Raw genomic sequence first — 24,837 nt, forward strand, 5'->3', positions numbered from 1 at the left:
TCTCCTTCCCCCAATACTTGCAGCCCTAAGCTATAATGTAATTAAGGTTTGTCAACACCACTAGTGAAGAATAGCCATTCTTTCTCACAGCAGGTGGCTAGTCATATGTACATACTTTATAGACTAAGAGGAGCAGACCAGTCTAGAATCTTCAGGTGGACCCAACCATTGAATAGAAGGTGTGACCCCTACCCCCCTTCATGGGCGGATCCCAGGAGCTCAGATAATCCATTCTTATTTTTGAGATCAGATGTGAGTTGATCCTTAAAGGGGAAGGAGTGGGGATTCTTAGCTGAGGCAAGACCCCACGTCCATCTGTGACTGCGGAAGCGTACGGGATGAGACTTGAGCTGAGGACATATCTCGTCGTTCGTGAGATTGTTTTGGGATCCCTTGGACTCATGTGGACCATTGCTTTGTTAGCTGGCACAAGGATTATCTGGAGGTGCCCCCGAATCTGTTCTGTTGGACTCGTTGAAGGACTATTGTTTCGTTTATCGGGTGCGGGATTACTGGAAAGCACCTCCAGATCTGTTTATTTCCTTGGGCTTATTGTGGACTTCTAGTGGACTTGAAGGACATTATGGATATTTGATGTTGTATGCTCCCTGCTTTAATAAATCTCATTGGATCATCCCTCGGCCTGTTGTCCCTTCCTGCTCTGCTGTACACCCCGTCACAAACTGGTTGGCAGCAGTGGGATCAGAGCAGAAGGAATGGAGGACAAAGGCCCATCAACATTGGGAACCAGCACCGCAGAGTACAAGAGCTGGACTGCGATGAACCTACAAACAAAGGCCCATGAAGTAGGAGTCCGTTTTAAAGGACTCTCCAAGGAGCAGCTAATTGAGGCTTTGGAAGGAGTTCGCCTGCAAGATGACACTGAGGAAGGATCCTCACAGCAAATGGAGGAAAGACTGCAGCCGGAGGTAAATACCCAAAAAAGTCAGTGGGTTGTGTGGTACGAGGAGGAGTTGGCATTTCTGGGAGAAGAGGCCACCATAGACGATAAGAGGAAGGCCATTCACAGAGCTCAGGAGATGGCATTGCTGGAGCAGATCGCTTTGGAAGCAGCTAGAAGCTCCAGACAGACTGTAACCTCAGCACCCACCATGAGGGAACTCCCCAGAGTGTCCCACAAAGACTTTAAGCCCTTTAATGAGGCTGCAGGCGACATTGAGGGCTTCTTCCAGGACTTTGAGCATCAGTGTTGATTAATGGAAGTCCCGGAAAGGGAGCGAGTTCGACATCTTGTGGGGTTCTTAGAGGGTGGAGCTGCTGAAGCCTATAGAGCTATGGACCCTCGGGGGAACTGTGAGTATGCGGCGATTAAACAGACTATTCTAGAACATTATGCTATGTTAAACCTTGTTATCTTATTCTTATAATTATGCTAACATACAAAATTAGCATATGCTTTAATCCCACTGCTGCCAGTATTATGCGGTCTTGAAATGTTTTTGTACTTATTCTTATGATTTTGCTAACATGCAAATTAACGTGATTTAATCTTTTGTATTTGTATAATTTTGCGGTTTTCAGTTAAGATAAGGAATCGTAAAAATCATCCTGTTAAAGGTAGCATGGCCGAGTGGTCTAAGGCGCTGGAATTAGGCTCCAGTCTCTTTGGAGGCGTGGGTTCAAATCCCACTGCTGCCAGTGTATTTCTACTTTGAAACTTTTTAGCTTATATTTATGATTTTGCTAATAGAGAAATTTGCATGTGTTTTATTATTTTGTATTTGTATGAGTCCATGCTTTGCTGTTTTGCAAAAGACAGTAGATAGAATCATTGCTTTTTCCTTTTTGCTTAGAGACCTTTCCATTTTACACCTTGAAGAAGTTAAACTGTAGGAAAATTCACTAAACTTACTCTAAGAAAGCTTTTTTCATATAGTATATTAAGGTAGCATGGCCGAGCGGTCTAAGGCGCTGGATTAAGGCTCCAGTCTCTTCAGAGGCGTGGGTTCAAATCCCACTGCTGCACTTCAGAACATTTTGATCTAATTCAAATGATTTTGTATTTGCATGAGTGTGTGGGTTTCTGTTTAGGAAAAGACAGTTGATAGAATCATTGTTTTTTCCTATTGTTTAGAGACTTAACCATTTTACAACAGACCTGTAGGTTCAAATCCCACTGCTGCCAGTAGTAAGAGTTCCTTAAAACCTTTTTATCTTATTCTTATAACTATGCTAACATACAAAATTAGCATATGCTTTAATCCCACTGCTGCCAGTATTATGAGGTCTTGAAATGTTTTTGTACTTATTCTTATGATTTTGCTAACATGCAAATTAGCATGTGATCTAATCTTCTTTTGTATTTGTATGATTTTTCGGTTTTCGGTTAAGATAAAGACCGTTGATAGAATCATTGGTTTTTCCTAATGTTTAGAGACATGCCCTTTTTCCAACATGCACTAATTTTAAATGTTGTCAAATGTACTTCACTTACTCTAAGGAAGCCTACTTAATCATGCTGAGTATGACTCAGCAGTATGAGTTCTTGAAAATCTTTTGATCTTATTCTTATAATTATGAAAACAGACAAAATTTGCATGTGCTTTCATCCCACTGCTGCCAGTATGATATGTGCTTGAAAATTGTTTTGAACTTACTCTTATGATTTTACTAACATACAAACTTACATGTGTTTTAATCTTCTTTTGTATTTGCTTAAGTGTTTTCTTTCTGGTTAAGATAAAAACAGTTGATAGAATTATTGTTTTTTTCCTAATATTTAGAGACATGTCTGTCATGATATGTACTTTTGCCCTGTCCTGTATTTGAATAATATGCCATTTGATGTATGTAACTGTTCTCTGGTTTCTATTAGCTGTAATTTATGTATTTTCTTGTGCTGGGAGTTCACCTGTAACAATATGTCTCCTTCCCCCAATATTTGCAGCCCTAAGCTATAATGTAATTAAGGTTTGTCAACACCACTAGTGAAGAATAGCCATTCTTTCTCACAGCAGGTGGCTAGTCATATGTACATACTAGATAGACTAAGAGGAGCCGACCAGTCTAGAATCTTCAGGTGGACCCAACCATTGAATAGAAGGTGTGACCCCTACCCCCCTTCATGGGCGGATCCCAGGAGCTCAGATAATCCATTCTTATTTTTGAGATCAGATGTGAGTTGATCCTTAAAGGGGAAGGAGTGGGGATTCTTAGCTGAGGCAAGACCCCACGTCCATCTGTGACTGCTGAAGCGAACGGGATGAGACTTGAGCTGAGGACATATCTCGTCGTTCGTGAGATTGTTTTGGGATCCCTTGGACTCATGTGGACTATTGCTTTGTTAGCTGGCACAAGGATTATCTGGAGGTGCCCCCGAATCTGTTCTGTTGGACTCGTGGAAGGACTATTGTTTCGTTTATCGGGTGCGCGATTACTGGAAAGCACCTCCAGATCTGTTTATTTACTTGGGCTTATTGTGGACTTCTGGTGGACTTGAAGGACATTATGGATATTTGATGTTGTATGCTCCCTGCTTTAATAAATCTCATTGGATCATCCCTCGGCCTGTTGTCCCTTCCTGCTCTGCTGTACACCCCGTCACAAACTGGTTGGCAGCAGTGGGATCAGAGCAGAAGGAATGGAGGACAAAGGCCCATCAACATTGGGAACCAGCACCGCAGAGTACAAGAGCTGGACTGCGATGAACCTACAAACAAAGGCCCATGAAGTAGGAGTCCGTTTTAAAGGACTCTCCAAGGAGCAGCTAATTGAGGCTTTGGAAGGAGTTCGCCTGCAAGATGACACTGAGGAAGGATCCTCACAGCAAATGGAGGAAAGACTGCAGCCGGAGGTAAATACCCAAAAAAGTCAGTGGGTTGTGTGGTACGAGGAGGAGTTGGCATTTCTGGGAGAAGAGGCCACCATAGACGATAAGAGGAAGGCCATTCACAGAGCTCAGGAGATGGCATTGCTGGAGCAGATCGCTTTGGAAGCAGCTAGAAGCTCCAGACAGACTGTAACCTCAGCACCCACCATGAGGGAACTCCCCAGAGTGTCCCACAAAGACTTTAAGCCCTTTAATGAGGCTGCAGGCGACATTGAGGGCTTCTTCCAGGACTTTGAGCATCAGTGTTGATTAATGTAAGTCCCGGAAAGGGAGCGAGTTCGACATCTTGTGGGGTTCTTAGAGGGTGGAGCTGCTGAAGCCTATAGAGCTATGGACCCTCGGGGGAACTGTGAGTATGCGGCGATTAAACAGACTATTCTAGAACATTATGCTATGTTAAACCTTGTTATCTTATTCTTATAATTATGCTAACATACAAAATTAGCATATGCTTTAATCCCACTGCTGCCAGTATTATGCGGTCTTGAAATGTTTTTGTACTTATTCTTATGATTTTGCTAACATGCAAATTAACATGTGATTTAATCTTTTGTATTTGTATAATTTTGCGGTTTTCAGTTAAGATAAGGAATCGTAAAAATCATGCTGTTAAAGGTAGCATGGCCGAGTGGTCTAAGGCGCTGGACTTAGGCTCCAGTCTCTTTGGAGGCGTGGGTTCAAATCCCACTGCTGCCAGTGTATTTCTACTTTGAAACTTTTTAGCTTATATTTATGATTTTGCTAATAGAAAAATTAGCATGTGTTTTATTATTTTGTATTTGTATGAGTCCATGCTTTGCTGTTTTGCAAAAGACAGTAGATAGAATCATTGCTTTTTGCTTAGAGACCTATCCATTTTCCACCTTGAAGAAGTTAAAATGTAGGAAAATTCACTAAACTTACTCTAAGGAAGCTGTTTTTATGTAGTATATTAGGGTAGCATGGCCGAGCGGTCTAAGGCGCTGGATTAAGGCTCCAGTCTCTTCAGAGGCGTGGGTTCAAATCCCACTGCTGCCAGTAGGTCTTCAGAACCTTTTGATCTAATTCTTATGATTTTGTATTTGCATGAGTGTGTGGATTTCTGTTTAGGAAAAGACAGTTGATAGAATCATTGGTTTTTCCTATTGTTTAGAGACTTAACCATTTTACAACAGACCTGTAGGTTCAAATCCCACTGCTGCCAGTAGTAAGAGTTCCTTAAAACCTTTTTATCTTATTCTTATAACTATGCTAACATACAAAATTAGCATATGCTTTAATCCCACTGCTGCCAGTATTATGAGGTCTTGAAATGTTTTTGTACTTATTCTTATGATTTTGCTAACATGCAAATTAGCATGTGATCTAATCTTCTTTTGTATTTGTATGATTTTTCGGTTTTCGGTTAAGATAAAGACCGTTGATAGAATCATTGGTTTTTCCTAATGTTTAGAGACATGCCCTTTTTCCAACATGCACTAATTTTAAATGTTGTCAAATGTACTTCACTTACTCTAAGGAAGCCTACTTAATCATGCTGAGTATGACTCAGCAGTATGAGTTCTTGAAAATCTTTTGATCTTATTCTTATAATTATGAAAACAGACAAAATTTGCATGTGCTTTCATCCCACTGCTGCCAGTATGATATGTGCTTGAAAATTGTTTTGAACATACTCTTATGATTTTACTAACATACAAACTTACATGTGTTTTAATCTTCTTTTGTATTTGCTTAAGTGTTTTCTTTCTGGTTAAGATAAAAACAGTTGATAGAATTATTGTTTTTTTCCTAATATTTAGAGACATGTCTGTCATGATATGTACTTTTGCCCTGTCCTGTATTTGAATAATATGCCATTTGATGTATGTAACTGTTCTCTGGTTTCTATTAGCTGTAATTTATGTATTTTCTTGTGCAGGGAGTTCACCTGTAACAATATGTCTCCTTCCCCCAATACTTGCAGCCCTAAGCTATAATGTAATTAAGGTTTGTCAACACCACTAGTGAAGAATAGCCATTCTTTCTCACAGCAGGTGGCTAGTCATATGTACATACTAGATAGACTAAGAGGAGCCGACCAGTCTAGAATCTTCAGGTGGACCCAACCATTGAATAGAAGGTGTGACCCCTACCCCCCTTCATGGGCGGATCCCAGGAGCTCAGATAATCCATTCTTATTTTTGAGATCAGATGTGAGTTGATCCTTAAAGGGGAAGGAGTGGGGATTCTTAGCTGAGGCAAGACCCCACGTCCATCTGTGACTGCGGAAGCGTACGGGATGAGACTTGAGCTGAGGACATATCTCGTCGTTCGTGAGATTGTTTTGGGATCCCTTGGACTCATGTGGACTATTGCTTTGTTAGCTGGCACAAGGATTATCTGGAGGTGCCCCCGAATCTGTTCTGTTGGACTCGTGGAAGGACTATTGTTTCGTTTATCGGGTGCGGGATTACTGGAAAGCACCTCCAGATCTGTTTATTTACTTGGGCTTATTGTGGACTTCTGGTGGACTTGAAGGACATTATGGATATTTGATGTTGTATGCTCCCTGCTTTAATAAATCTCATTGGATCATCCCTCGGCCTGTTGTCCCTTCCTGCTCTGCTGTACACCCCGTCACAAACTGGTTGGCAGCAGTGGGATCAGAGCAGAAGGAATGGAGGACAAAGGCCCATCAACATTGGGAACCAGCACCGCAGAGTACAAGAGCTGGACTGCGATGAACCTACAAACAAAGGCCCATGAAGTAGGAGTCCGTTTTAAAGGACTCTCCAAGGAGCAGCTAATTGAGGCTTTGGAAGGAGTTCGCCTGCAAGATGACACTGAGGAAGGATCCTCACAGCAAATGGAGGAAAGACTGCAGCCGGAGGTAAATACCCAAAAAAGTCAGTGGGTTGTGTGGTACGAGGAGGAGTTGGCATTTCTGGGAGAAGAGGCCACCATAGACGATAAGAGGAAGGCCATTCACAGAGCTCAGGAGATGGCATTGCTGGAGCAGATCGCTTTGGAAGCAGCTAGAAGCTCCAGACAGACTGTAACCTCAGCACCCACCATGAGGGAACTCCCCAGAGTGTCCCACAAAGACTTTAAGCCCTTTAATGAGGCTGCAGGCGACATTGAGGGCTTCTTCCAGGACTTTGAGCATCAGTGTTGATTAATGGAAGTCCCGGAAAGGGAGCGAGTTCGACATCTTGTGGGGTTCTTAGAGGGTGGAGCTGCTGAAGCCTATAGAGCTATGGACCCTCGGGGGAACTGTGAGTATGCGGCGATTAAACAGACTATTCTAGAACATTATGCTATGTTAAACCTTGTTATCTTATTCTTATAATTATGCTAACATACAAAATTAGCATATGCTTTAATCCCACTGCTGCCAGTATTATGCGGTCTTGAAATGTTTTTGTACTTATTCTTATGATTTTGCTAACATGCAAATTAACATGTGATTTAATCTTTTGTATTTCTATAATTTTGCGGTTTTCAGTTAAGATAAGGAATCGTAAAAATCATGCTGTTAAAGGTAGCATGGCCGAGTGGTCTAAGGCGCTGGACTTAGGCTCCAGTCTCTTTGGAGGCGTGGGTTCAAATGCCAGTGTATTTCTACTTTGAAACTTTTTAGCTTATATTTATGATTTTGCTAATAGAAAAATTAGCATGTGTTTTATTATTTTGTATTTGTATGAGTCCATGCTTTGCTGTTTTGCAAAAGACAGTAGATAGAATCATTGCTTTTTGCTTAGAGACCTATCCATTTTCCACCTTGAAGAAGTTAAAATGTAGGAAAATTCACTAAACTTACTCTAAGGAAGCTTTTTTTATGTAGTATATTAGGGTAGCATGGCCGAGTGGTCTAAGGCGCTGGATTAAGGCTCCAGTCTCTTCAGAGGCGTGGGTTCAAATCCCACTGCTGCCAGTAGGTCTTTAGAACATTTTGATCTAATTCAAATGATTTTGTATTTGCATGAGTGTGTGGGTTTCTGTTTAGGAAAAGACAGTTGATAGAATCATTGTTTTTTCCTATTGTTTAGAGACTTAACCATTTTACAACAGACCTGTAGGTTTAAATCCCACTGCTGCCAGTAGTAAGAGTTCCTTAAAACCTTTTTATCTTATTCTTATACATACGCTAATATACAAAATTAGCATATGCTTTAATCCCACTGCTGCCAGTATTATGCGGTCTTGAAATGTTTTTGTACTTATTCTTATGATTTTGCTAACATGCAAATTAACATGTGATTTAATCTTTTGTATTTGTATAATTTTGTGGTTTTCAGTTAAGATAAGGAATCTTAAAAGTCATGCTGCTAAAGGTAGCATGGCCGAGCGGTCTAAGGCGCTGGATTAAGGCTCCAGTCTCTTCAGAGGCGTGGGTTCAAATCCGACTGCTGCCAGTAGGTCTTCAGAACCTTTTGATCTAATTCTTATGATTTTGTATTTGCATGAGTGTGTGGATTTCTGTTTAGGAAAAGACAGTTGATAGAATCATTGGTTTTTCCTATTGTTTAGAGACTTAACCATTTTACAACAGACCTGTAGGTTCAAATCCCACTGCTGCCAGTAGTAAGAGTTCCTTAAAACCTTTTTATCTTATTCTTATAACTATGCTAACATACAAAATTAGCATATGCTTTAATCCCACTGCTGCCAGTATTATGAGGTCTTGAAATGTTTTTGTACTTATTCTTATGATTTTGCTAACATGCAAATTAGCATGTGATCTAATCTTCTTTTGTATTTGTATGATTTTTCGGTTTTCGGTTAAGATAAAGACCGTTGATAGAATCATTGGTTTTTCCTAATGTTTAGAGACATGCCCTTTTTCCAACATGCACTAATTTTAAATGTTGTCAAATGTACTTCACTTACTCTAAGGAAGCCTACTTAATCATGCTGAGTATGACTCAGCAGTATGAGTTCTTGAAAATCTTTTGATCTTATTCTTATAATTATGAAAACAGACAAAATTTGCATGTGCTTTCATCCCACTGCTGCCAGTATGATATGTGCTTGAAAATTGTTTTGAACTTACTCTTATGATTTTACTAACATACAAACTTACATGTGTTTTAATCTTCTTTTGTATTTGCTTAAGTGTTTTCTTTCTGGTTAAGATAAAAACAGTTGATAGAATTATTGTTTTTTTCCTAATATTTAGAGACATGTCTGTCATGATATGTACTTTTGCCCTGTCCTGTATTTGAATAATATGTCATTTGATGTATGTAACTGTTCTCTGGTTTCTATTAGCTGTAATTTATGTATTTTCTTGTGCAGGGAGTTCACCTGTAACAATATGTCTCCTTCCCCCAATACTTGCAGCCCTAAGCTATAATGTAATTAAGGTTTGTCAACACCACTAGTGAAGAATAGCCATTCTTTCTCACAGCAGGTGGCTAGTCATATGTACATACTAGATAGACTAAGAGGAGCCGACCAGTCTAGAATCTTCAGGTGGACCCAACCATTGAATAGAAGGTGTGACCCCTACCCCCCTTCATGGGCGGATCCCAGGAGCTCAGATAATCCATTCTTATTTTTGAGATCAGATGTGAGTTGATCCTTAAAGGGGAAGGAGTGGGGATTCTTAGCTGAGGCAAGACCCCACGTCCATCTGTGACTGCGGAAGCGTACGGGATGAGACTTGAGCTGAGGACATATCTCGTCGTTCGTGAGATTGTTTTGGGATCCCTTGGACTCATGTGGACTATTGCTTTGTTAGCTGGCACAAGGATTATCTGGAGGTGCCCCCGAATCTGTTCTGTTGGACTCGTGGAAGGACTATTGTTTCGTTTATCGGGTGCGGGATTACTGGAAAGCACCTCCAGATCTGTTTATTTACTTGGGCTTATTGTGGACTTCTGGTAGACTTGAAGGACATTATGGATATTTGATGTTGTATGCTCCCTGCTTTAATAAATCTCATTGGATCATCCCTCGGCCTGTTGTCCCTTCCTGCTCTGCTGTACACCCCGTCACAAACTGGTTGGCAGCAGTGGGATCAGAGCAGAAGGAATTGACGACAAAGGCCCATCAACATTGGGAACCAGCACCGCAGAGTACAAGAGCTGGACTGCGATGAACCTACAAACAAAGGCCCATGAAGTAGGAGTCCGTTTTAAAGGACTCTCCAAGGAGCAGCTAATTGAGGCTTTGGAAGGAGTTCGCCTGCAAGATGACACTGAGGAAGGATCCTCACAGCAAATGGAGGAAAGACTGCAGCCGGAGGTAAATACCCAAAAAAGTCAGTGGGTTGTGTGGTACGAGGAGGAGTTGGCATTTCTGGGAGAAGAGGCCACCATAGACGATAAGAGGAAGGCCATTCACAGAGCTCAGGAGATGGCATTGCTGGAGCAGATCGCTTTGGAAGCAGCTAGAAGCTCCAGACAGACTGTAACCTCAGCACCCACCATGAGGGAACTCCCCAGAGTGTCCCACAAAGACTTTAAGCCCTTTAATGAGGCTGCAGGCGACATTGAGGGCTTCTTCCAGGACTTTGAGCATCAGTGTTGATTAATGGAAGTCCCGGAAAGGGAGCGAGTTCGACATCTTGTGGGGTTCTTAGAGGGTGGAGCTGCTGAAGCCTATAGAGCTATGGACCCTCGGGGGAACTGTGAGTATGCGGCGATTAAACAGACTATTCTAGAACATTATGCTATGTTAAACCTTGTTATCTTATTCTTATAATTATGCTAACATACAAAATTAGCATATGCTTTAATCCCACTGCTGCCAGTATTATGCGGTCTTGAAATGTTTTTGTACTTATTCTTATGATTTTGCTAACATGCAAATTAACATGTGATTTAATCTTTTGTATTTGTATAATTTTGCGGTTTTCAGTTAAGATAAGGAATCGTAAAAATCATGCTGTTAAAGGTAGCATGGCCGAGTGGTCTAAGGCGCTGGACTTAGGCTCCAGTCTCTTTGGAGGCGTGGGTTCAAATCCCACTGCTGCCAGTGTATTTCTACTTTGAAACTTTTTAGCTTATATTTATGATTTTGCTAATAGAAAAATTAGCATGTGTTTTATTATTTTGTATTTGTATGAGTCCATGCTTTGCTGTTTTGCAAAAGACAGTAGATAGAATCATTGCTTTTTGCTTAGAGACCTATCCATTTTCCACCTTGAAGAAGTTAAAATGTAGGAAAATTCACTAAACTTACTCTAAGGAAGCTTTTTTTATGTAGTATATTAGGGTAGCATGGCCGAGCGGTCTAAGGCGCTGGATTAAGGCTCCAGTCTCTTCAGAGGCGTGGGTTCAAATCCCACTGCTGCCAGTAGGTCTTTAGAACATTTTGATCTAATTCAAATGATTTTGTATTTGCATGAGTGTGTGGGTTTCTGTTTAGGAAAAGACAGTTGATAGAATCATTGTTTTTTCCTATTGTTTAGAGACTTAACCATTTTACAACAGACCTGTAGGTTTAAATCCCACTGCTGCCAGTAGTAAGAGTTCCTTAAAACCTTTTTATCTTATTCTTATACATACGCTAATATACAAAATTAGCATATGCTTTAATCCCACTGCTGCCAGTATTATGCGGTCTTGAAATGTTTTTGTACTTATTCTTATGATTTTGCTAACATGCAAATTAACATGTGATTTAATCTTTTGTATTTGTATAATTTTGTGGTTTTCAGTTAAGATAAGGAATCTTAAAAGTCATGCTGCTAAAGGTAGCATGGCCGAGCGGTCTAAGGCGCTGGATTAAGGCTCCAGTCTCTTCAGAGGCGTGGGTTCAAATCCGACTGCTGCCAGTAGGTCTTCAGAACCTTTTGATCTAATTCTTATGATTTTGTATTTGCATGAGTGTGTGGATTTCTGTTTAGGAAAAGACAGTTGATAGAATCATTGGTTTTTCCTATTGTTTAGAGACTTAACCATTTTACAACAGACCTGTAGGTTCAAATCCCACTGCTGCCAGTAGTAAGAGTTCCTTAAAACCTTTTTATCTTATTCTTATAACTATGCTAACATACAAAATTAGCATATGCTTTAATCCCACTGCTGCCAGTATTATGAGGTCTTGAAATGTTTTTGTACTTATTCTTATGATTTTGCTAACATGCAAATTAGCATGTGATCTAATCTTCTTTTGTATTTGTATGATTTTTCGGTTTTCGGTTAAGATAAAGACCGTTGATAGAATCATTGGTTTTTCCTAATGTTTAGAGACATGCCCTTTTTCCAACATGCACTAATTTTAAATGTTGTCAAATGTACTTCACTTACTCTAAGGAAGCCTACTTAATCATGCTGAGTATGACTCAGCAGTATGAGTTCTTGAAAATCTTTTGATCTTATTCTTATAATTATGAAAACAGACAAAATTTGCATGTGCTTTCATCCCACTGCTGCCAGTATGATATGTGCTTGAAAATTGTTTTGAACTTACTCTTATGATTTTACTAACATACAAACTTACATGTGTTTTAATCTTCTTTTGTATTTGCTTAAGTGTTTTCTTTCTGGTTAAGATAAAAACAGTTGATAGAATTATTGTTTTTTTCCTAATATTTAGAGACATGTCTGTCATGATATGTACTTTTGCCCTGTCCTGTATTTGAATAATATGCCATTTGATGTATGTAACTGTTCTCTGGTTTCTATTAGCTGTAATTTATGTATTTTCTTGTGCAGGGAGTTCACCTGTAACAATATGTCTCCTTCCCCCAATACTTGCAGCCCTAAGCTATAATGTAATTAAGGTTTGTCAACACCACTAGTGAAGAATAGCCATTCTTTCTCACAGCAGGTGGCTAGTCATATGTACATACTAGATAGACTAAGAGGAGCCGACCAGTCTAGAATCTTCAGGTGGACCCAACCATTGAATAGAAGGTGTGACCCCTACCCCCCTTCATGGGCGGATCCCAGGAGCTCAGATAATCCATTCTTATTTTTGAGATCAGATGTGAGTTGATCCTTAAAGGGGAAGGAGTGGGGATTCTTAGCTGAGGCAAGACCCCACGTCCATCTGTGACTGCGGAAGCGTACGGGATGAGACTTGAGCTGAGGACATATCTCGTCGTTCGTGAGATTGTTTTGGGATCCCTTGGACTCATGTGGACTATTGCTTTGTTAGCTGGCACAAGGATTATCTGGAGGTGCCCCCGAATCTGTTCTGTTGGACTCGTGGAAGGACTATTGTTTCGTTTATCGGGTGCGGGATTACTGGAAAGCACCTCCAGATCTGTTTATTTACTTGGGCTTATTGTGGACTTCTGGTAGACTTGAAGGACATTATGGATATTTGATGTTGTATGCTCCCTGCTTTAATAAATCTCATTGGATCATCCCTCGGCCTGTTGTCCCTTCCTGCTCTGCTGTACACCCCGTCACAAACTGGTTGGCAGCAGTGGGATCAGAGCAGAAGGAATTGACGACAAAGGCCCATCAACATTGGGAACCAGCACCGCAGAGTACAAGAGCTGGACTGCGATGAACCTACAAACAAAGGCCCATGAAGTAGGAGTCCGTTTTAAAGGACTCTCCAAGGAGCAGCTAATTGAGGCTTTGGAAGGAGTTCGCCTGCAAGATGACACTGAGGAAGGATCCTCACAGCAAATGGAGGAAAGACTGCAGCCGGAGGTAAATACCCAAAAAAGTCAGTGGGTTGTGTGGTACGAGGAGGAGTTGGCATTTCTGGGAGAAGAGGCCACCATAGACGATAAGAGGAAGGCCATTCACAGAGCTCAGGAGATGGCATTGCTGGAGCAGATCGCTTTGGAAGCAGCTAGAAGCTCCAGACAGACTGTAACCTCAGCACCCACCATGAGGGAACTCCCCAGAGTGTCCCACAAAGACTTTAAGCCCTTTAATGAGGCTGCAGGCGACATTGAGGGCTTCTTCCAGGACTTTGAGCATCAGTGTTGATTAATGGAAGTCCCGGAAAGGGAGCGAGTTCGACATCTTGTGGGGTTCTTAGAGGGTGGAGCTGCTGAAGCCTATAGAGCTATGGACCCTCGGGGGAACTGTGAGTATGCGGTGATTAAACAGACTATTCTAGAACATTATGCTATGTTAAACCTTGTTATCTTATTCTTATAATTATGCTAACATACAAAATTAGCATATGCTTTAATCCCACTGCTGCCAGTATTATGCGGTCTTGAAATGTTTTTGTACTTATTCTTATGATTTTGCTAACATGCAAATTAACATGTGATTTAATCTTTTGTATTTGTATAATTTTGCGGTTTTCAGTTAAGATAAGGAATCGTAAAAATCATGCTGTTAAAGGTAGCATGGCCGAGTGGTCTAAGGCGCTGGACTTAGGCTCCAGTCTCTTTGGAGGCGTGGGTTCAAATCCCACTGCTGCCAGTGTATTTCTACTTTGAAACTTTTTAGCTTATATTTATGATTTTGCTAATAGAAAAATTAGCATGTGTTTTATTATTTTGTATTTGTATGAGTCCATGCTTTGCTGTTTTGCAAAAGACAGTAGATAGAATCATTGCTTTTTGCTTAGAGACCTATCCATTTTCCACCTTGAAGAAGTTAAAATGTAGGAAAATTCACTAAACTTACTCTAAGGAAGCTTTTTTTATGTAGTATATTAGGGTAGCATGGCCGAGCGGTCTAAGGCGCTGGATTAAGGCTCCAGTCTCTTCAGAGGCGTGGGTTCAAATCCCACTGCTGCCAGTAGGTCTTTAGAACATTTTGATCTAATTCAAATGATTTTGTATTTGCATGAGTGTGTGGGTTTCTGTTTAGGAAAAGACAGTTGATAGAATCATTGTTTTTTCCTATTGTTTAGAGACTTAACCATTTTACAACAGACCTGTAGGTTTAAATCCCACTGCTGCCAGTAGTAAGAGTTCCTTAAAACCTTTTTATCTTATTCTTATACATACGCTAATATACAAAATTAGCATATGCTTTAATCCCACTGCTGCCAGTATTATGCGGTCTTGAAATGTTTTTGTACTTATTCTTATGATTTTGCTAACATGCAAATTAACATGTGATTTAATCTTTTGTATTTGTATAATTTTGCGGTTTTCAGTTAAGATAAGGAATCGTAAAAATCATGCTGTTAAAGGTAGCATGGCCGAGTGGTCTAAGGCGCTGGATTTAGGCTCCAGTCTCTTTGGAGGCGTGGGTTCAAATCCCACTGCTGCCAGTGTATTTTTACTTTGAAACTTTTTAGCTTATATTTATGATTTTGCTAATAGAAAAATTAGCATGTGTTTTATTATTTTGTATTTGTATGAGTCCATGCTTTGCTGTTTTGCAAAAGACAGTAGATAGAATCATTGCTTTTTCCTTTTTGCTTAGAGACCTATCCATTTTCCACCTTGAAGAAGTTAAAATGTAGGAAAATTCACTAAACTTACTCTAAGGAAGCTTTTTTCATGTAGTATATTAAGGTAGCATGGCCGAGTGGTCTAAGGCGCTGGATTAAGGCTCCAGTCTCTTCAGAGGCGTGGGTTCAAATCCCACTGCTGCCAGTAGGTCTTCAGAACATTTTGATCTAATTCAAATGATTTTGTATTTGCATGAGTGTGTGGGTTTCTGTTTAGGAAAAGACAGTTGATAGAATCATTGTTTTTTCCTATTGTTTAGAGACTTAACCATTTTACAACAGACCTGTAGGTTTAAATCCCACTGCTGCCAGTAGTAAGAGTTCCTTAAAACCTTTTTATCTTATTCTTATACATATGCTAACATACAAAATTAACATATGCTTTAATCCCACTGCTGCCAGTATTATGCGGTCTTGAAATGTTTTTGTACTTATTCTTATGATTTTGCTAACATGCAAATTAACATGTGATTTAATCTTTTGTATTTGTATAATTTAGTGGTTTTCAGTTAAGATAAGGAATCTTAAAAGTCATGCTGCTAAAGGTAGCATGGCCGAGAGGTCTAAGGCGCTGGATTAAGGCTCCAGTCTCTTTAGAGGCATTGGTTCAAATCCCACTGCTGCCAGTAGGTCTTCAGAACCTTTTGATCTAATTCTTATGATTTTGTATTTGCATGAGTGTGTGGATTTCTGTTTAGGAAAAGACAGTTGATAGAATCATTGGTTTTTCCTATTGTTTAGAGACTTAACCATTTTACAACAGACCTGTAGGTTCAAATCCCACTGCTGCCAGTAGTAAGAGTTCCTTAAAACCTTTTTATCTTATTCTTATAACTATGCTAACATACAAAATTAGCATATGCTTTAATCCCACTGCTGCCAGTATTATGAGGTCTTGAAATGTTTTTGTACTTATTCTTATGATTTTGCTAACATGCAAATTAGCATGTGATCTAATCTTCTTTTGTATTTGTATGATTTTTCGGTTTTCAGTTAAGATAAAGACCGTTGATAGAATCATTGGTTTTTCCTAATGTTTAGAGACATGCCCTTTTTCCAACATGCACTAATTTTAAATGTTGTCAAATGTACTTCACTTACTCTAAGGAAGCCTACTTATTCATGCTGAGTATGACTCAGCAGTATGAGTTCTTGAAAATCTTTTGATCTTATTCTTATAATTATGAAAACAGACAAAATTTGCATGTGCTTTCATCCCACTGCTGCCAGTATGATATGTGCTTGAAAATTGTTTTGAACTTACTCTTATGATTTTACTAACATACAAACTTACATGTGTTTTAATCTTCTTTTGTATTTGCTTAAGTGTTTTCTTTCTGGTTAAGATAAAAACAGTTGATAGAATTATTGTTTTTTTCCTAATATTTAGAGACATGTCTGTCATGATATGTACTTTTGCCCTGTCCTGTATTTGAATAATATGCCATTTGATGTATGTAACTGTTCTCTGGTTTCTATTAGCTGTAATTTATGTATTTTCTTGTGCAGGGAGTTCACCTGTAACAATATGTCTCCTTCCCCCAATACTTGCAGCCCTAAGCTATAATGTAATTAAGGTTTGTCAACACCACTAGTGAAGAATAGCCATTCTTTGTCACAGCAGGTGGCTAGTCATATGTACATACTTGATAGACTAAGAGGAGCCGACCAGTCTAGAATCTTCAGGTGGACCCAACCATTGAATAGAAGGTGTGACCCCTACCCCCCTTCATGGGCGGATCCCAGGAGCTCAGATAATCCATTCTTATTTTTGAGATCAGATGTGAGTTGATCCTTAAAGGGGAAGGAGTGGGGATTCTTAGCTGAGGCAAGACCCCACGTCCATCTGTGACTGCGGAAGCGTACGGGATGAGACTTGAGCTGAGGACATATCTCGTCGTTCGTGAGATTGTTTTGGGATCCCTTGGACTCATGTGGACCATTGCTTTGTTAGCTGGCACAAGGATTATCTGGAGGTGCCCCCGAATCTGTTCTGTTGGACTCGTGGAAGGACTATTGTTTCGTTTATCAGGTGCGGGATTACTGGAAAGCACCTCCAGATCTGTTTATTTACTTGGGCTTATTGTGGACTTCTGGTGGACTTGAAGGACATTATGGATATTTGATGTTGTATGCTCCCTGCTTTAATAAATCTCATTGGATCATCCCTCGGCCTGTTGTCCCTTCCTGCTCTGCTGTACACCCCGTCACAAACTGGTTGGCAGCAGTGGGATCAGAGCAGAAGGAATGGAGGACAAAGGCCCATCAACATTGGGAACCAGCACCGCAGAGTACAAGAGCTGGACTGCGATGAACCTACAAACAAAGGCCCATGAAGTAGGAGTCCGTTTTAAAGGACTCTCCAAGGAGCAGCTAATTGAGGCTTTGGAAGGAGTTCGCCTGCAAGATGACACTGAGGAAGGATCCTCACAGCAAATGGAGGAAAGACTGCAGCCGGAGGTAAATACCCAAAAAAGTCAGTGGGTTGTGTGGTACGAGGAGGAGTTGGCATTTCTGGGAGAAGAGGCCACCATAGACGATAAGAGGAAGGCCATTCACAGAGCTCAGGAGATGGCATTGCTGGAGCAGATCGCTTTGGAAGCAGCTAGAAGCTCCAGACAGACTGTAACCTCAGCACCCACCATGAGGGAACTCCCCAGAGTGTCCCACAAAGACTTTAAGCCCTTTAATGAGGCTGCAGGCGACATTGAGGGCTTCTTCCAGGACTTTGAGCATCAGTGTTGATTAATGGAAGTCCCGGAAAGGGAGCGAGTTCGACATCTTGTGGGGTTCTTAGAGGGTGGAGCTGCTGAAGCCTATAGAGCTATGGACCCTCGGGGGAACTGTGAGTATGCGGCGATTAAACAGACTATTCTAGAACATTATGCTATGTTAAACCTTGTTATCTTATTCTTATAATTATGCTAACATACAAAATTAGCATATGCTTTAATCCCACTGCTGCCAGTATTATGCGGTCTTGAAATGTTTTTGTACTTATTCTTATGATTTTGCTAACATGCAAATTAACATGTGATTTAATCTTTTGTATTTGTATAATTTTGCGGTTTTCAGTTAAGATAAGGAATCGTAAAAATCATGCTGTTAAAGGTAGCATGGCCGAGTGGTCTAAGGCGCTGGACTTAGGCTCCAGTCTCTTTGGAGGCGTGGGTTCAAATCCCACTGCTGCCAGTGTATTTCTACTTTGAAACTTTTTAGCTTATATTTATGATTTTGCTAATAGAAAAATTAGCATGTGTTTTATTATTTTGTATTTGTATGAGTCCATGCTTTGCTGTTTTGCAAAAGACAGTAGATAGAATCATTGCTTTTTGCTTAGAGACCTATCCATTTTCCACCTTGAAGAAGTTAAAATGTAGGAAAATTCACTAAACTTACTCTAAGGAAGCTTTTTTCATGTAGTATATTAAGGTAGCATGGCCGAGCGGTCTAAGGCGCTGGATTAAGGCTCCAGTCTCTTCAGAGTCGTGGGTTCAAATCCCACTGCTGCCAGTAGGTCTTCAGAACATTTTGATCTAATTCAAATGATTTTGTATTTGCATGAGTGTGTGGGTTTCTGTTTAGGAAAAGACAGTTGATAGAATCATTGTTTTTTCCTATTGTTTAGAGACTTAACCATTTTACAACAGACCTGTAGGTTTAAATCCCACTGCTGCCAGTAGTAAGAGTTCCTTAAAACCTTTTTATCTTATTCTTATACATACGCTAATATACAAAATTAGCATATGCTTTAATCCCACTGCTGCCAGTATTATGCGGTCTTGAAATGTTTTTGTACTTATTCTTATGATTTTGCTAACATGCAAATTAACATGTGATTTAATCTTTTGTATGTGTATAATTTTGTGGTTTTCAGTTAAGATAAGGAATCTTAAAAGTCATGCTGCTAAAGGTAGCATGGCCGAGTGGTCTAAGGCGCTTGATTAAGGCTCCAGTATCTTCAGAGGCGTGGGTTCAGAACCTTTTGATCTAATTCTTATGATTTTGTATTTGCATGAGTGTGTGGATTTCTGTTTAGGAAAAGACAGTTGATAGAATCATTGGTTTTTCCTATTGTTTAGAGACTTAACCATTTTACAACAGACCTGTAGGTTCAAATCCCACTGCTGCCAGTATTAAGAGTTCCTTAAAACCTTTTTATCTTATTCTTATAACTATGCTAACATACAAAATTAGCATATGCTTTAATCCCACTGCTGCCAGTATTATGAGGTCTTGAAATGTTTTTGTACTTATTCTTATGATTTTGCTAACATGCAAATTAGCATGTGATCTAATCTTCTTTTGTATTTGTATGATTTTTCGGTTTTCGGTTAAGATAAAGACCGTTGATAGAATCATTGGTTTTTCCTAATGTTTAGAGACATGCCCTTTTTCCAACATGCACTAATTTTAAATGTTGTCAAATGTACTTCACTTACTCTAAGGAAGCCTACTTAATCATGCTGAGTATGACTCAGCAGTATGAGTTCTTGAAAATCTTTTGATCTTATTCTTATAATTATGAAAACAGACAAAATTTGCATGTGCTTTCATCCCACTGCTGCCAGTATGATATGTGCTTGAAAATTGTTTTGAACTTACTCTTATGATTTTACTAACATACAAACTTACATGTGTTTTAATCTTCTTTTGTATTTGCTTAAGTGTTTTCTTTCTGGTTAAGATAAAAACAGTTGATAGAATTATTGTTTTTTTCCTAATATTTAGAGACATGTCTGTCATGATATGTACTTTTGCCCTGTCCTGTATTTGAATAATATGCCATTTGATGTATGTAACTGTTCTCTGGTTTCTATTAGCTGTAATTTATGTATTTTCTTGTGCAGGGAGTTCACCTGTAACAATATGTCTCCTTCCCCCAATACTTGCAGCCCTAAGCTATAATGTAATTAAGGTTTGTCAACACCACTAGTGAAGAATAGCCATTCTTTCTCACAGCAGGTGGCTAGTCATATGTACATACTAGATAGACTAAGAGGAGCCGACCAGTCTAGAATCTTCAGGTGGACCCAACCATTGAATAGAAGGTGTGACCCCTACCCCCCTTCATGGGCGGATCCCAGGAGCTCAGATAATACATTCTTATTTTTGAGATCAGATGTGAGTTGATCCTTAAAGGGGAAGGAGTGGGGATTCTTAGCTGAGGCAAGACCCCACGTCCATCTGTGACTGCGGAAGCGTACGGGATGAGACTTGAGCTGAGGACATATCTCGTCGTTCGTGAGATTGTTTTGGGATCCCTTGGACTCATGTGGACCATTGCTTTGTTAGCTGGCACAAGGATTATCTGGAGGTGCCCCCGAATCTGTTCTGTTGGACTCGTGGAAGGACTATTGTTTCGTTTATCAGGTGCGGGATTACTGGAAAGCACCTCCAGATCTGTTTATTTCCTTGGGCTTATTGTGGACTTCTGGTGGACTTGAAGGACATTATGGATATTTGATGTTGTATGCTCCCTGCTTTAATAAATCTCATTGGATCATCCCTCGGCCTGTTGTCCCTTCCTGCTCTGCTGTACACCCCGTCACAAACTGGTTGGCAGCAGTGGGATCAGAGCAGAAGGAATGGAGGACAAAGGCCCATCAACATTGGGAACCAGCACCGCAGAGTACAAGAGCTGGACTGCGATGAACCTACAAACAAAGGCCCATGAAGTAGGAGTCCGTTTTAAAGGACTCTCCAAGGAGCAGCTAATTGAGGCTTTGGAAGGAGTTCGCCTGCAAGATGACACTGAGGAAGGATCCTCACAGCAAATGGAGGAAAGACTGCAGCGGAGGTAAATACCCAAAAAAGTCAGTGGGTTGTGTGGTACGAGGAGGAGTTGGCATTTCTGGGAGAAGAGGCCACCATAGACGATAAGAGGAAGGCCATTCACAGAGCTCAGGAGATGGCATTGCTGGAGCAGATCGCTTTGGAAGCAGCTAGAAGCTCCAGACAGACTGTAACCTCAGCACCCACCATGAGGGAACTCCCCAGAGTGTCCCACAAAGACTTTAAGCCCTTTAATGAGGCTGCAGGCGACATTGAGGGCTTCTTCCAGGACTTTGAGCATCAGTGTTGATTAATGGAAGTCCCGGAAAGGGAGCGAGTTCGACATCTTGTGGGGTTCTTAGAGGGTGGAGCTGCTGAAGCCTATAGAGCTATGGACCCTCGGGGGAACTGTGAGTATGCGGCGATTAAACAGACTATTCTAGAACATTATGCTATGTTAAACCTTGTTATCTTATTCTTATAATTATGCTAACATACAAAATTAGCATATGCTTTAATCCCACTGCTGCCAGTATTATGCGGTCTTGAAATGTTTTTGTACTTATTCTTATGATTTTGCTAACATGCAAATTAACATGTGATTTAATCTTTTGTATTTGTATAATTTTGCGGTTTTCAGTTAAGATAAGGAATCGTAAAAATCATGCTGTTAAAGGTAGCATGGCCGAGTGGTCTAAGGCGCTGGACTTAGGCTCCAGTCTCTTTGGAGGCGTGGGTTCAAATCCCACTGCTGCCAGTGTATTTCTACTTTGAAACTTTTTAGCTTATATTTATGATTTTGCTAATAGAAAAATTAGCATGTGTTTTATTATTTTGTATTTGTATGAGTCCATGCTTTGCTGTTTTGCAAAAGACAGTAGATAGAATCATTGCTTTTTGCTTAGAGACCTATCCATTTTCCACCTTGAAGAAGTTAAAATGTAGGAAAATTCACTAAACTTACTCTAAGGAAGCTTTTTTCATGTAGTATATTAAGGTAGCATGGCCGAGCGGTCTAAGGCGCTGGATTAAGGCTCCAGTCTCTTCAGAGGCGTGGGTTCAAATCCCACTGCTGCCTTCGGTCTTCAGAACATTTTGATCTAATTCAAATGATTTTGTATTTGCATGAGTGTGTGGGTTTCTGTTTAGGAAAAGACAGTTGATAGAATCATTGTTTTTTCCTATTGTTTAGAGACTTAACCATTTTACAACAGACCTGTAGGTTTAAATCCCACTGCTGCCAGTAGTAAGAGTTCCTTAAAACCTTTTTATCTTATTCTTATACATACGCTAATATACAAAATTAGCATATGCTTTAATCCCACTGCTGCCAGTATTATGCGGTCTTGAAATGTTTTTGTACTTATTCTTATGATTTTGCTAACATGCAAATTAACATGTGATTTAATCTTTTGTATGTGTATAATTTTGTGGTTTTCAGTTAAGATAAGGAATCTTAAAAGTCATGCTGCTAAAGGTAGCATGGCCGAGTGGTCTAAGGCGCTGGATTAAGGCTCCAGTATCTTCAGAGGCGTGGGTTCAAATCCCACTGCTGCCAGTAGGTCTTCAGAACCTTTTGATCTAATTCTTATGATTTTGTATTTGCATGAGTGTGTGGATTTCTGTTTAGGAAAAGACAGTTGATAGAATCATTGGTTTTTCCTATTGTTTAGAGACTTAACCATTTTACAACAGACCTGTAGGTTCAAATCCCACTGCTGCCAGTATTAAGAGTTCCTTAAAACCTTTTTATCTTATTCTTATAACTATGCTAACATACAAAATTAGCATATGCTTTAATCCCACTGCTGCCAGTATTATGAGGTCTTGAAATGTTTTTGTACTTATTCTTATGATTTTGCTAACATGCAAATTAGCATGTGATCTAATCTTCTTTTGTATTTGTATGATTTTTCGGTTTTCGGTTAAGATAAAGACCGTTGATAGAATCATTGGTTTTTCCTAATGTTTAGAGACATGCCCTTTTTCCAACATGCACTAATTTTAAATGTTGTCAAATGTACTTCACTTACTCTAAGGAAGCCTACTTAATCATGCTGAGTATGACTCAGCAGTATGAGTTCTTGAAAATCTTTTGATCTTATTCTTATAATTATGAAAACAGACAAAATTTGCATGTGCTTTCATCCCACTGCTGCCAGTATGATATGTGCTTGAAAATTGTTTTGAACTTACTCTTATGATTTTACTAACATACAAACTTACATGTGTTTTAATCTTCTTTTGTATTTGCTTAAGTGTTTTCTTTCTGGTTAAGATAAAAACAGTTGATAGAATTATTGTTTTTTTCCTAATATTTAGAGACATGTCTGTCATGATATGTACTTTTGCCCTGTCCTGTATTTGAATAATATGCCATTTGATGTATGTAACTGTTCTCTGGTTTCTATTAGCTGTAATTTATGTATTTTCTTGTGCAGGGAGTTCACCTGTAACAATATGTCTCCTTCCCCCAATACTTGCAGCCCTAAGCTATAATGTAATTAAGGTTTGTCAACACCACTAGTGAAGAATAGCCATTCTTTCTCACAGCAGGTGGCTAGTCATATGTACATACTAGATAGACTAAGAGGAGCCGACCAGTCTAGAATCTTCAGGTGGACCCAACCATTGAATAGAAGGTGTGACCCCTACCCCCCTTCATGGGCGGATCCCAGGAGCTCAGATAATACATTCTTATTTTTGAGATCAGATGTGAGTTGATCCTTAAAGGGGAAGGAGTGGGGATTCTTAGCTGAGGCAAGACCCCACGTCCATCTGTGACTGCGGAAGCGTACGGGATGAGACTTGAGCTGAGGACATATCTCGTCGTTCGTGAGATTGTTTTGGGATCCCTTGGACTCATGTGGACCATTGCTTTGTTAGCTGGCACAAGGATTATCTGGAGGTGCCCCCGAATCTGTTCTGTTGGACTCGTGGAAGGACTATTGTTTCGTTTATCAGGTGCGGGATTACTGGAAAGCACCTCCAGATCTGTTTATTTCCTTGGGCTTATTGTGGACTTCTGGTGGACTTGAAGGACATTATGGATATTTGATGTTGTATGCTCCCTGCTTTAATAAATCTCATTGGATCATCCCTCGGCCTGTTGTCCCTTCCTGCTCTGCTGTACACCCCGTCACAAACTGGTTGGCAGCAGTGGGATCAGAGCAGAAGGAATGGAGGACAAAGGCCCATCAACATTGGGAACCAGCACCGCAGAGTACAAGAGCTGGACTGCGATGAACCTACAAACAAAGGCCCATGAAGTAGGAGTCCGTTTTAAAGGACTCTCCAAGGAGCAGCTAATTGAGGCTTTGGAAGGAGTTCGCCTGCAAGATGACACTGAGGAAGGATCCTCACAGCAAATGGAGGAAAGACTGCAGCGGAGGTAAATACCCAAAAAAGTCAGTGGGTTGTGTGGTACGAGGAGGAGTTGGCATTTCTGGGAGAAGAGGCCACCATAGACGATAAGAGGAAGGCCATTCACAGAGCTCAGGAGATGGCATTGCTGGAGCAGATCGCTTTGGAAGCAGCTAGAAGCTCCAGACAGACTGTAACCTCAGCACCCACCATGAGGGAACTCCCCAGAGTGTCCCACAAAGACTTTAAGCCCTTTAATGAGGCTGCAGGCGACATTGAGGGCTTCTTCCAGGACTTTGAGCATCAGTGTTGATTAATGGAAGTCCCGGAAAGGGAGCGAGTTCGACATCTTGTGGGGTTCTTAGAGGGTGGAGCTGCTGAAGCCTATAGAGCTATGGACCCTCGGGGGAACTGTGAGTATGCGGCGATTAAACAGACTATTCTAGAACATTATGCTATGTTAAACCTTGTTATCTTATTCTTATAATTATGCTAACATACAAAATTAGCATATGCTTTAATCCCACTGCTGCCAGTATTATGCGGTCTTGAAA

The 24,837-nt window shown here is 40.3% G+C and overlaps 12 non-coding genes across 12 annotated transcripts; all 12 read left to right on the forward strand.

The window, feature by feature from the left end:
- The first annotated feature begins 1,577 nt into the window (after positions 1-1,577).
- Positions 1,578-1,659, forward strand: TRNAL-UAG (transfer RNA leucine (anticodon UAG)). Its single transcript has one exon. It is a non-coding gene; the product is annotated as a tRNA-Leu (tRNA).
- Positions 1,660-4,464: 2,805 nt separating this feature from the next.
- Positions 4,465-4,546, forward strand: TRNAL-UAG (transfer RNA leucine (anticodon UAG)). Its single transcript has one exon. It is a non-coding gene; the product is annotated as a tRNA-Leu (tRNA).
- Positions 4,547-4,785: 239 nt separating this feature from the next.
- Positions 4,786-4,867, forward strand: TRNAL-AAG (transfer RNA leucine (anticodon AAG)). The gene has a single exon. It is a non-coding gene; the product is annotated as a tRNA-Leu (tRNA).
- Positions 4,868-7,663: 2,796 nt separating this feature from the next.
- On the forward strand, positions 7,664-7,745 carry TRNAL-AAG (transfer RNA leucine (anticodon AAG)). Its single transcript has one exon. It is a non-coding gene; the product is annotated as a tRNA-Leu (tRNA).
- Positions 7,746-10,710: 2,965 nt separating this feature from the next.
- On the forward strand, positions 10,711-10,792 carry TRNAL-UAG (transfer RNA leucine (anticodon UAG)). The gene has a single exon. It is a non-coding gene; the product is annotated as a tRNA-Leu (tRNA).
- A 239-nt stretch (positions 10,793-11,031) lies between these two features.
- TRNAL-AAG (transfer RNA leucine (anticodon AAG)) lies at positions 11,032-11,113 on the forward strand. The gene has a single exon. It is a non-coding gene; the product is annotated as a tRNA-Leu (tRNA).
- Positions 11,114-14,078: 2,965 nt separating this feature from the next.
- TRNAL-UAG (transfer RNA leucine (anticodon UAG)) lies at positions 14,079-14,160 on the forward strand. Its single transcript has one exon. It is a non-coding gene; the product is annotated as a tRNA-Leu (tRNA).
- A 239-nt stretch (positions 14,161-14,399) lies between these two features.
- TRNAL-AAG (transfer RNA leucine (anticodon AAG)) lies at positions 14,400-14,481 on the forward strand. Its single transcript has one exon. It is a non-coding gene; the product is annotated as a tRNA-Leu (tRNA).
- Positions 14,482-14,880: 399 nt separating this feature from the next.
- On the forward strand, positions 14,881-14,962 carry TRNAL-UAG (transfer RNA leucine (anticodon UAG)). Its single transcript has one exon. It is a non-coding gene; the product is annotated as a tRNA-Leu (tRNA).
- A 246-nt stretch (positions 14,963-15,208) lies between these two features.
- On the forward strand, positions 15,209-15,290 carry TRNAL-AAG (transfer RNA leucine (anticodon AAG)). Its single transcript has one exon. It is a non-coding gene; the product is annotated as a tRNA-Leu (tRNA).
- A 2,965-nt stretch (positions 15,291-18,255) lies between these two features.
- On the forward strand, positions 18,256-18,337 carry TRNAL-UAG (transfer RNA leucine (anticodon UAG)). Its single transcript has one exon. It is a non-coding gene; the product is annotated as a tRNA-Leu (tRNA).
- Positions 18,338-21,595: 3,258 nt separating this feature from the next.
- On the forward strand, positions 21,596-21,677 carry TRNAL-UAG (transfer RNA leucine (anticodon UAG)). The gene has a single exon. It is a non-coding gene; the product is annotated as a tRNA-Leu (tRNA).
- The last annotated feature ends 3,160 nt before the right edge of the window (positions 21,678-24,837 follow it).

Source organism: Ranitomeya imitator, chromosome 4 (assembly GCF_032444005.1).
Source record: "Ranitomeya imitator isolate aRanImi1 chromosome 4, aRanImi1.pri, whole genome shotgun sequence".
Lineage (NCBI taxonomy): Eukaryota > Metazoa > Chordata > Amphibia > Anura > Dendrobatidae > Ranitomeya > Ranitomeya imitator.